Here is an 11132-nt window from a genome sequence, read left to right as displayed (position 1 = left end):
GTAACCTGCTGGCAGAGCTGCCATAGCATTTGCCACCGCGTTGTGTAGAGACATACTGAAACTGGATCCTGCTACACTAGGTGCCACAGGAAGATGTAAGTGGGGAAACTAATACTATCAACAATTTTAAGCACCAGACAAAATTATTTTGTTCATCTCCAAACTCACCCTAAATTTTGGCAAAATTTGACAGATAGGGTCAGCGAGAAGGTTTGGGGAAGAGGATGAAGGGAACAACAAGGAGGCAGTACCACAACAGCCCTGTCCAGGGCTGTCCAGTGGTTTAGTCTGGATATGAGAATGGAGGCTCCATCTTTGCTTTGACCAAGGGTATCAGACCCCTCAGGCTCTTCTGACCCAGCAACACAGAAGCTTTTTTTGCCAGCGCTGTCCCTTGGTGCTCCAGCCTTTCAAGGGGATATCCTCCTCCTGCTCTATAAACTTCATTGCGTCACATTTATTAATTTTTTTACCCTTTCATGGCAGTTAGATTTATAGCTTATTTGCCTCCAGATGAAATACATGATATAAAGCACTAAGGAAATGTTTGAAGCTAATGAAAACAGCACAAAACCCTCCCAATTCCTCTCTCCTGCTGACTTCAAAATACACTACTTGGCTCCCATTGACCTAGGAATGACTTCTAGTGCAGACAAATGTGTGGGATATGCAATATTTCCGTGAATAGCTGCTAAGATGCAAGCCAAGCATCTTATGTTGGGAATCACGTTCATAAATCAGGAAAGGGGAATTGTGAACCCGTTCTGATCCTTGCTCCCGGTTCTGGAGGAACGTCACCACAAACTCAAGGATGAGACACACCAGTGTGTCCTTGCTTCTGAAATTCTTGAATTCTCTAGTGTTTCAAACAGGATAAATATTTTTGCCCAGATCATGAGCTAGCAGCATGTTTTTTTCCCAGAAGGAACAAACTGTAAATTGTAATCTTAGATCTGAACATTCCTTATTAACCATTTTTTTAAATCAGTGATAGCACTAATTAAAGTACACATTATTAACAGCATGCAGGAAAAAAACAGGAAAAAACATATCTGTTGTAACATGTTCCATCAGGGCCATGTTTAAGTCAAAATTGAATGTTTTTCTTACAGATACTCTTTTGTGCAAATAAAAACTTGTCCAAAGGAGCCTGTTTCCTGCATTATACAGATGATCAGGCTGAAAAATCAAACTCATCCACTCTGGTATTATAAACTGTGAATCACACTTGATTTTACTAGTGTGACTGAGAAAGAAGTCCTATCTATCTGGACAGCAAGCATCACCGGACCATTAGCAGATATCTGTCCTTTTCTGCAGCCCATTAAACTGGCCCTCTTGGATGAGTAGGCAGAGACACGTTCTTTCAAGCAAAGTAGAGTTGGCCCAGCCGCTTTCAACCAATTAGCTTAATAGAGCTAATTAAACACTCATAAAATGTAAGGCAAAGATTCAAAGGTGAAATCCTGTAGAAACTTCAATTCCTGGCATTGCCAGGGAAGTCCATGGTGTAACACTGGGTGTTTTCCAAGTATAACAACTTCCACAGGAACCCACTGTCCTACAAGGAACAGAGGAGAACAAGTTGTGGTAGCAAAGACAAGTAGATCTGAGGAAGAGCACTACACAATGGGCTTCCTCTTGGCATTAGGCACAGTGTCTGGGATTTCAAGGAACTGAAGAGGCAGATGAGTCAGATGGGTCTGGGCTGCAAGGGTCAGTTATGCTCAACACCCCCATTCCTGGCAAGCCCATGGAAGAGCTTCTGGAGGGTCCAATTCAATACCTTGAATTGGTATAAATGAGAGTAAAATTTGACCTGCATGTTTCTGAGGTGTCTCTCCTTGTAATGAGGAAAATTAGGAATTAAAGCCAAGAATAATTAAATATTCTGAATCAAGTTCTACAACTGTCTAGTTTCCAAATGCAAAAACACTGCCTCCACTTTGGCTCACAGAAGCAATTCACATACTAGACCTTCAGGGCCACCATTCAAGCTCCCTGCAATTTTTTTTTCGCTAGGAACTGCCTTTAAGTTTTCATCAGAACTCAGCTATCTGCATGTGTTATTTATATGCATACACATGTGTACCAGATACTCAGTTAACTAATTTATAGCCACTGGGGAATGCAAAGAGCAGCATGCCACTATTTGCACTTGGATCTCTTTTTTTTTTTAAACAAAGTTTGTCCTTCTTTGAAAGCTGTGACATTGTTCTCAAATTAAACCTTTTTTTTTTTTTTTTAGTGTATTTCAGGGAGGCTGGTAATTTGGGCTCTGTTCTGCTGGGTCAGACCCTGACCTCAGAGCGTGAAAGTCTTTGTTTTGGGACATTCACATATGATTGTCTACTTGAAGGGGCTGACATTAGTCGTCTCTTTAATGACCAAAACAGGCAGTTGGTTTTGAGGTCAAAGCTATGTGTGCAAAAGGACGTTGTGGTAAGCCAACTCATATCAAAATCTCTAGTGGTTTGGGATCAAAGAAAATGGTGTTGTTTATAATAAGTTGGAGAAAGATCTGCGGACAACATTTGCTGGAAATGAGCTTGTGAGCAGTATGAGGCTCCTGTATTTGACATACTCCTTATTTTTCCTTGCTCCTAATCAATGCTGTAAGTGTTAATGGCTTGCTTTGTGCCAGCTGAACTTGATAAACTTGTTAAAGAAGGCTGCAGGATACCTTGCTTCTGGAATAGCTGGTCAGGTCCCATAACAGAAGGAGAGGCCCCTGTTTTGCTTTGGGTGGAGCTAACAGCTGCTGCCATGGTTGGTGGTTGAAAGAGCAGTGAGATGGATCTGGGACCTTAGTAATCACCTAAATGCTTCAGGGACCTGGAGAAGGCCTGGCTTCTGCTATCAAGTGGCCAAGACCCTGGAGGAGGGGGTTATGCGTCAAAAAGTCTGCCTACTCCCACCAAGTTTATCAGTGGGTCTGCGGGGTCTGTGGCCTGAGGACTTTGCTCAAGAGCCTGCAGTAGCATCCCATGATGCCTGTGCCCCTGGCAACACACACCCTTGGTGAATAGCCTCTTCTACTTTCCAGAAGACAAGTCTGGTTTAGGCAACCTCAGGCTCATGCTCAGCTTCAGATCAGCTCATAAACTCCTGTCCAGCTGAGGGGAGATCCAGGATCATCAGGGAATGAAGGGGCAGCACTGTATTGTCCATAACACCTCTGAAGAGCCAGCAGAAGGGCTTAACTGAGTGCTTTCTCTGTGGTTTAGAAAACCCACAGGACTAGCGACAATCCTTGTGCAAATAGAGGACTGTGAACAAACCATTGGGCTTCTGCCCAGAGGAGGAAACATCAGGTTTCAGGTGGTGATCTATCCAAGACAGAAATGAGTTACTCTTGGTGCAAACTTGATGTGAAAAGGTAATGACACCAGAGAGCACTTGTGTTCCACATAACACAAAGTTAAGCAAAGAACCTCTGTCTTCATTTGAAGAACAGCATCAGTTTCTGGAGATAATATTCAGAAATAAGTAAGCTTAGTGGAAGCAAGACTTCCATACTCTGCTACTTCTGTTCCATACTCATTTCCTTAGTGAACACCAGGTCTTGGGGAGAGATGTTCTTGACCACATGCAGTTTGATAATCCTATCAAAGCCTTGGTGTCACTAAAAATCATAATCAGTTATTTACAGATAACACAAAAACTGAGAAAAAGGTGAAGAATAAGGGGAAAATTTATAACATAAGAAAATACAGTATCATACATACAGGACCAAAAATGAAAGTCACACTTAACAAGATAAGGAAGATTATGGAAAGCAGCGAGGCTGAAGACACTTGAGAGGTTGCTGCTCAGATGAACATAATCATCTGATGGCATCTCAGAGTGATTAAGTGGGGGAACTGCAAGCTTTGTTCTGTTTCCATTCAACAATGACTGTCTCCAGAATGAAGTACTCATTTTCAGTGTCTATTTAAAAAGAAAACAACAAACCAAACGACCAAGCTTGGAAACATTCAGACAAGAGAACCAAAGATAATTAAGGTGTTGAAAAATTTGCCTTGTAGCAAAAGTCACCAGATGCCCAGACTGTGTAGCTGTCAAAGCTAGAGGAAAAAAGGTGTCTTGATCAGATTCTTATACTACTTACTTTGAAAGCTGATTTAGGAGAATTTGCAGTCTTAGAGACAAAGTATAATGAGACCTAAAGGCTGGAGGTTGGACCTAGACAAACAGATTTAAAATAAAGGCGTGTAACAAGTCATTGGAACAGGGAATGTGGTTGAATTTCCATTGCTAGCAATTCTCCAGATCACCACAGTACATTTTTCTCCATTTCAAGCATGGATTAACTGCCAGAAGCCTAATGGCCTCTTGCGCAAGAAGTCAGACAAGACGATCACCATGGTCTCTGATCTTGCAGCCTATGACTAATGTATCATGTGTTTGTTCTCTCATTCTCTCTGGGGGAGAAGGAGATGCAGTGGGCTGTTTTGTTTTGGAAGGATGATTGGGTTTTTCTAGTGTACTGTAGTTATTTTAGAGGAGGGAGGTCAGAAATGTGTGTTGTAGTTGGAACAGTGAGTTGCAATGTTTGTGGGGGTTCTTTGTTCCTGTGGGAGCTTGTCCTGCCCTGGCCCCTGAGAACGATCTGTATCATGTCTTCTAGTAGAAGGTGTTGCAGAGCCGGAGGATTGAGATGTTCCCAGTCCTGGAGCTGTGGATGCTCTTCTCCAATGCCACTGAATCCTTAAGGAGCAGGGTTATGACACTGAGCTGTAGGAAACTACTGTGCACAGGAGAGGCAGTGCATGCTTCCATGTCTGATGCAACTTGCTGTGGTGCCTTAGGCACCATGGAAAGATAACCCGTTGCTGATTTGGAAGACCTGTGTTGGTCCTCTTCTCAACCACAGCCTTTCTTTTGTAGAAAATGAGGGATGTATAACCCAGCGATGCTTGCCGAGGGGATAGCGTTGGCCCTCTGAACTGTGTCAAAGGTTCAAAGATGAGCATCAGGGCTTCTGAGTCACTTTTAAAATATTAAGATAGCTCATAATATCTCTTGCAATCAGCCAAAGATAACTATCTCTCTCTCATATATCCAAGATGTGACTAATCAAAAATTTTTTAAGGGAAAAAATATTTATCTGGGACAACAGCTTTTATTCTGATTAAAAAATGTCATTGCTTTCCAGTGTCTAATGGAGTATGCAATATCAACCCTGCTGTCAGTTTCTTCTGCAACATAGTTAATCTATACTCTATTCAGGAAACACTGAAAAAGGAGTGGGAGGGGGAAGATTTGTAAATATACAGCCAATCTTTACTGTAGTATTGAGCAAAATATTATCGTCACTTCAGATGTCAGCACAATAGACTACTGAATCAAGGAGTGAGTTGTTTGTTATTTTACATGTGAAGAGGGACTACGGACCACAGGCACAAATGGAGTCAGGTGCCTCAGTCCTCTGAAAGCAACAGGGACTTGGGTTTCTAAGAGCCTTTTTAGGTCTGACCAAAACTGACTGGTCCAAAGTCACAAATGGAGGAATATGATACCTGTTCACTCATCCCAGCCTGTAAACAATAACTGCTGGACTATTTTGGTTAATAAGACCTCAGCTTTCTGTTATGGAGGCTTTGTAATTTATCCAAACCAGAGCACAAGAACTAACAAGCCTGACTTTGAAGTAAATTCGGATTCTTATTTTATATTTGAGCTTCTTATTTTGGTGGCCAACAGTAAAATATATAGGCAGTGAGCATCATTGGTGGCATTTGCAATTCAAGGCATAGGGTTTAATCTACAACCCCTTGCTGAACAATCCAACCCTCAAGGCTTTGATGAACAGGCAGAAGTTGCTCACCAGGCTGGGCACTGGTTCACTATTTCGATAGCAAAACCATCATTTGCCTCCAGGCACTATTCATACATACAATAAGACTTTCTCTGAAAATCTTGCACCCTGTGTTAGTGAGACAAATAGAGGCTGAGAACATAGACAGGGTGAAATGAATTGTTCAATAAGAGGAGCAGAAATCAGGATTGGAACCAAGATCTTTTGAGCTTTATCACTGTGAAACTGTCCAAGGAAGAGGAAATCCTGTTCCTTTCAATTCAATGGCAAAGTACCAACCTCTTCCTGGAGGATACATACTGTGATGAACTCGTTCTTGACCCTTCTCTTTTACCCTCCTCACCAGAACCATTCAGCTCTTGAAGTAAAGCTTTTTCTAAGAACGATCAATGAGAAAGTACAGGTTCCCACATATATTTGGCAATTTAGTAAGATGTGGGATCTCTGACATGTCCCAATCCTGCTGCAGCCAACTGCAGTTGGGGTGCTGAGCTCTGTTTTGTGGGGTTTTGAGGGTGCTTACCATTCATGGTTTTGCACCTCTGAGGAAGGAGGTCAGATCAGAGAACTGATCCTGGCAAGTTTGAGTGGAAATCTGAACCAAGAGATCAGAGCCAAGCTCAGAGCATCACATCCTCTTGCTCAGTCAGATGTGATGCTTAGAGTATCACATCCTCTTGGGCAGTTCACACCAAGGTAAGTCCTTCCCAAGACCCATTATGAGTGTTTTTGAGCAATATTTATTTTTAAATCTCCTGTCCTTTGCAATGCTCTTTTACAGATGTGTTATGAGATTGATCCTGACACAGATTGGTGTTAACTCCCCGATGGTGCCAAGAACTGTAAGTGCTGTTTGTTTCCTTTCTCCCAGCGCACTCCTGTGTTTCTGACGAACGAGCTATTGTAATTCACATGACTCAGGTTTATTCAGCACGTTGTCAGACCTGGAGTGCTGTCAGATTTGTTTATTGGTTTTATGTCCTTCCAGGCCTTTTATAGGAAATCACAGAAAGCCGCTATTTCACCACGTACACCTCTCATGTCAACAAACTGCTGAGTAACAGAGTCCTCCTTCCTGTGTATGATAGCTTGTAATACAAAAATCCACATGGCTTACTCTCCTTTCTGAAGCTAACAGGCTTCACCCGCACAGATGATGTAGACCCAGACAATCTGTCGCTTTTTTTTAACATGTCCTACACTCAGATTTGATAGTTTTCATGCCATTTCTCAGTTTTGGGACTGCAGAAAGACAACAAAAAAATGATTTATAATGAAAAAGTTCTTAAAATGTCTCTTCTAGATTTTCCTGCTAGTCAAGAATCACTATGTTTGGGCTAAATGCTTTCGAGCTATGTCAGTAATCACTTTGGCTGTGCAAATCTTTTGAGTGTTGCTCACTCTCAAGAGAGACAGTGTTAAGATGAAGTAAAGATTTATTCTTCAAGGAGGTTACAGGACCTTTCCCAAACTTACAGCAAGATTTGTGCAGCTCCCTGAGCTAAAATGGAAGCACACTCCTCATCCCCTGCACAACCCTTCCTATCACTTGCAGGAGTGACCTTTGAAAAGTGGCTTTGAAGAAGGGTGGCTCAGAGGTTTGGCAGCACATCTCTGCTGACCTTTACCAAAACGCTGCTCGCTGTTGAGCTGCCGTCACTGTGCATGTTCCTGCTCTCAGTCTACCTCAGCTGCAAAATGCTCGTGCTCAAATCTCTCCTCCAACGCTCACGTCAAAGTGGAGTTGTGCTCTTGCATGTTGAGAATGTGCATAAGCCAAGTGCCAGAGCTGAGCTGACAAGCCGTAGCTTCTTAACCACCCACTTGATTATACATAACTGTTTGCCTAAGGGCTTTCTTTTACTTTTCGACCCCTCGTACTGATAGTATTTATACACATATTTAACTTTATGTACACAACTGTCTGATGTCAACTAGCCCACTCTGATAAATGAAGCATAGCACATATGTAAATGTTTGCAAGAAGGAAGCTTTGATCCTGTTTATGTCTTTCATATCTCTAAAGGAAAATAATCCATGGTCTGTAAATCCAGCCTCTATGAAAAACTCATCTTGTGACGTCATTTTGTTATTGGCCTACAATATTACTGCTGCTGTGGGACACGAGCACTGCTAGAGGACACCGCCCGAGGGCTTGAGCCAGCCAGTGCTAAGGAAAGTTCTGGCTACAACCTTTAAATCTGGATCAAAAATGTCCCGAGTGAGGGAGAAGTTCAGAGGTAGGGGGAAACTTTTGCCGCATTCAAATCAAACCCCTCGCCTTTACTGATGCCAGAATTTTACCACTGGTGTTTGCTTTGAGCTTGTTAGAAAAAATATGTGTCAAGTTGCCAACTTCTAGTATAGAGCGAAGTTAACGTGGCATCAGACGTAGAAATGAGGTTGAATAGGGGCTGTATTTCTGTTGAGCTACGTTGATGTGTAGGGTGCTGTTCCCAGAAACAGCTGAGATTTGTAACCCAAGAGGTACCATCCACATGAAACTGTGCAAATGGTCACCCATTTTCTGAAGAGACTGATCTGTCCCATCCCTGCTGCTGTTGGAGAGGCCCATTACATAGAACACTGGGGAGGACAGAGAGAGAAGAGGATCTCTGTATTAATCCCTGATTTGGTATTTGATGAATGAGTAGTTAGGGGTTTAACTCCTTTTCCATACACATAGGGAGAAATATTTGCTTTCTCCAAAGAATAATTCTGTGAATTGCTTTGACTGTTATGTGCTGCAGTCATTTATCCATTCAACTTCATTGTAACAATATGGTAGAAGGTGATCTTCAGTTAATTTTTTAATTTATACTACTTTGAAATGCAAATACATTTGCATTCATCCCACTAGTTGATTGACTCCTGCTTGTTCAAAGCCAGACTGTAACTATTCCTGCTGTTACAAATTTTCATTTTGATGAAGGATGTATGTGGAATTTGGCTCCTGATGCGGTTTGAAGGAGCCCACTGTGATTTATAGTCACATAAGATTCTGGAGAATGTGCAATTTTCAGTTCTACGTTATCATCCTGTGCTCAAACTTTCCGCCTACTCAGTGCTCATCATCTTCTTGCTGAAACATCTGGTTTTTAGACATCCAGAAAGTGTACTGAATTATAAACTGTGAGGGTGCTCTTCAACCTCACACATGATCACTCAATAGCAGATATCAGAGACGCTTTACTTCTAATAAACATTATACGCATTGCAATGGCTTTGGAGATATTTCTCCTTTGCTAGTAAGCAGGAGATACCAGCTGCACTATCAAAACTGCAAATATTTGAGACTGAGTTGCACAAGATGTTCTTTCTATTTGAACCATATTGGGAGGATTTGGCAGATTAAATATAGGTGTATGTGATATAGATGTTTGTGCCTGAGCTCCCCTTTTTTGCCAGTGGAGAGAAAGAGGCACTATTAGACAGATTGTAGAAGAGCCTGATCCAGCAACTGATCTTGATTCATAGAATCATAGAATCATAGAATGGTTTCAGTTGTAAGGAACCTTAAAGATCATCTAGTTCCAACCCCCCTGCCACAGGCAGGGACACCTTCCACTAGACCAGGTTGCTCCAAGCACCATCCAACCTGGCCTTGAACACTGCCAGGGAGGGGGCAGCCACAGCTTCTCTGGGCAACCTGTTCCAGTGTCTCACCACCCTCACAGTCAAGAATTTCGTCCTAAGACCTAATCTAAGTCTCCCCTCTTTCAGTTTATAACCGTTCCCTCTCGTCCTATCCCTCCATGCCCTTGTAAAAAGCCCCTCTCCAGCTTTCCTGTAACCCCTTCAGCTACTGGAAGGTGCTAGAAGGTCTCCCTGGAGCCTTCTCTTCTCCAGGCTGAACAGCCCCAACTCTCTCAGCCTCTCTTCATAGGAGAGGTGCTCCAGCCCTCTGATCATCTTTGTGGCTCTCTCTGGACTTGCTCCAACAGCTCCATGTCCTTCTTATGTTGGGGCCTCAGAGCTGGATGCAGCACTGCAGGGGGGGTCTCACAAGAGCAGAACAGAGGGGCAGAATGCCCTCCCTTGACCTGCTGACCACGCTGCTGGGGGTGCAGCCCAGGACACGGTTGGCTTTCTGGGCTGCAAGCACACATTGCCGGCTCATGGTGAGCTTCTTGTCACCCATCACCCCCGTGTCCTTCTCCTCAGGGCTGCTCTCAATCCATTCTTCACCCAGCCTGTATTTGGGCTTGGGATTGCCCTGACCCATGTGCAGGACCTTGCACTTGGCCTTGTTGAACTTCATGCAGTTCTCACAGGCCCAGCTCTCAAGCCTGTCAAGGTCCCTCTGGACGCCATCCCTTCCCTCCAGCGTGTCGACCACACTGCACAGCTTGGTGTTGTCGGCAAACTTGCTGAGGGTGCGCTCAATCCCACTGTCCATGTCGCTGACAAAGATGTTAAACAGCACCAGTCCCAATACTGACCCCTGAGGAACGCCACTTGTCACTGGTCTCCACTTGGACATCGAGCCGTTGACCACAACTCTTTGAGTGCGACCATCCAGCCAATTCCTTATCCACCGAGTGGTCCATCCGTCAAGTCCACGTCTCTCCAATTTAGAGACAAGGAAGTCATGCGGGACAGTGTCAAATGCTTTGCACAAGTCCAGGTAGATGACATCAGTCTCTCTTCCCTTATCCACCAGTGCTGTAACCCCATCATAGAAGGCCACCAAATTTGTCAGGCACGATTTGCCCTTAGTGAAGCCATGTTGGCTGTCAGCAATCACCTCCTTGATTTCCATGTGCCTCAGTGTAGTTTCCAGGAGGATCTGCTCCATGATCTTGCCAGGCACAGAGGTGAGACTGACAGGCCTGTAGTTCCCCGGGTCTTCCTTTTTCCCCTTCTTGAAGATGGGAGTTATGTTTCCCCTTCTTCAGTCAGTGGGAACTTCCCCAGACTGCCACGACTTCTCAAAAATGATGGATAGAGGCTTAGCAACTTCATCTGCCAGTTCCCTCAGGACCCGTGGATGCACCTCATCAGGTCCCATGGACTTGTGCACCTTCAGGTTCCTTAGATGGTCTCAAACCTGATCATCTTCTGCAGTGGGTGGTTCTTCATCCTTCCAGTCCCTGCCTCTGCCTTCTGCAACTTGGGTGGTGAGGCTAGAGCACTTTCCGGTGAAGACTGAGGCAAAAAAGTCATTGAGTATCTCAGCCTTCTCCATATTCTGGGTAACCATACAGTCTGATAGAGGTACAGGTTGGTAAGGTCCTGAAGAAGGTCACCTGTGTCCCTGCTCAGTCTCCTAGGGAGGATCAAGCCCTTTTGCACCTTCCTTAGAAAGTGT

The sequence above is a fragment of the Nyctibius grandis genome, chromosome 2, assembly GCF_013368605.1.
Source record: "Nyctibius grandis isolate bNycGra1 chromosome 2, bNycGra1.pri, whole genome shotgun sequence".
NCBI classification, from domain to species: Eukaryota; Metazoa; Chordata; class Aves; order Nyctibiiformes; family Nyctibiidae; genus Nyctibius; species Nyctibius grandis.
Note: the sequence above shows the minus strand (reverse complement) of the source record.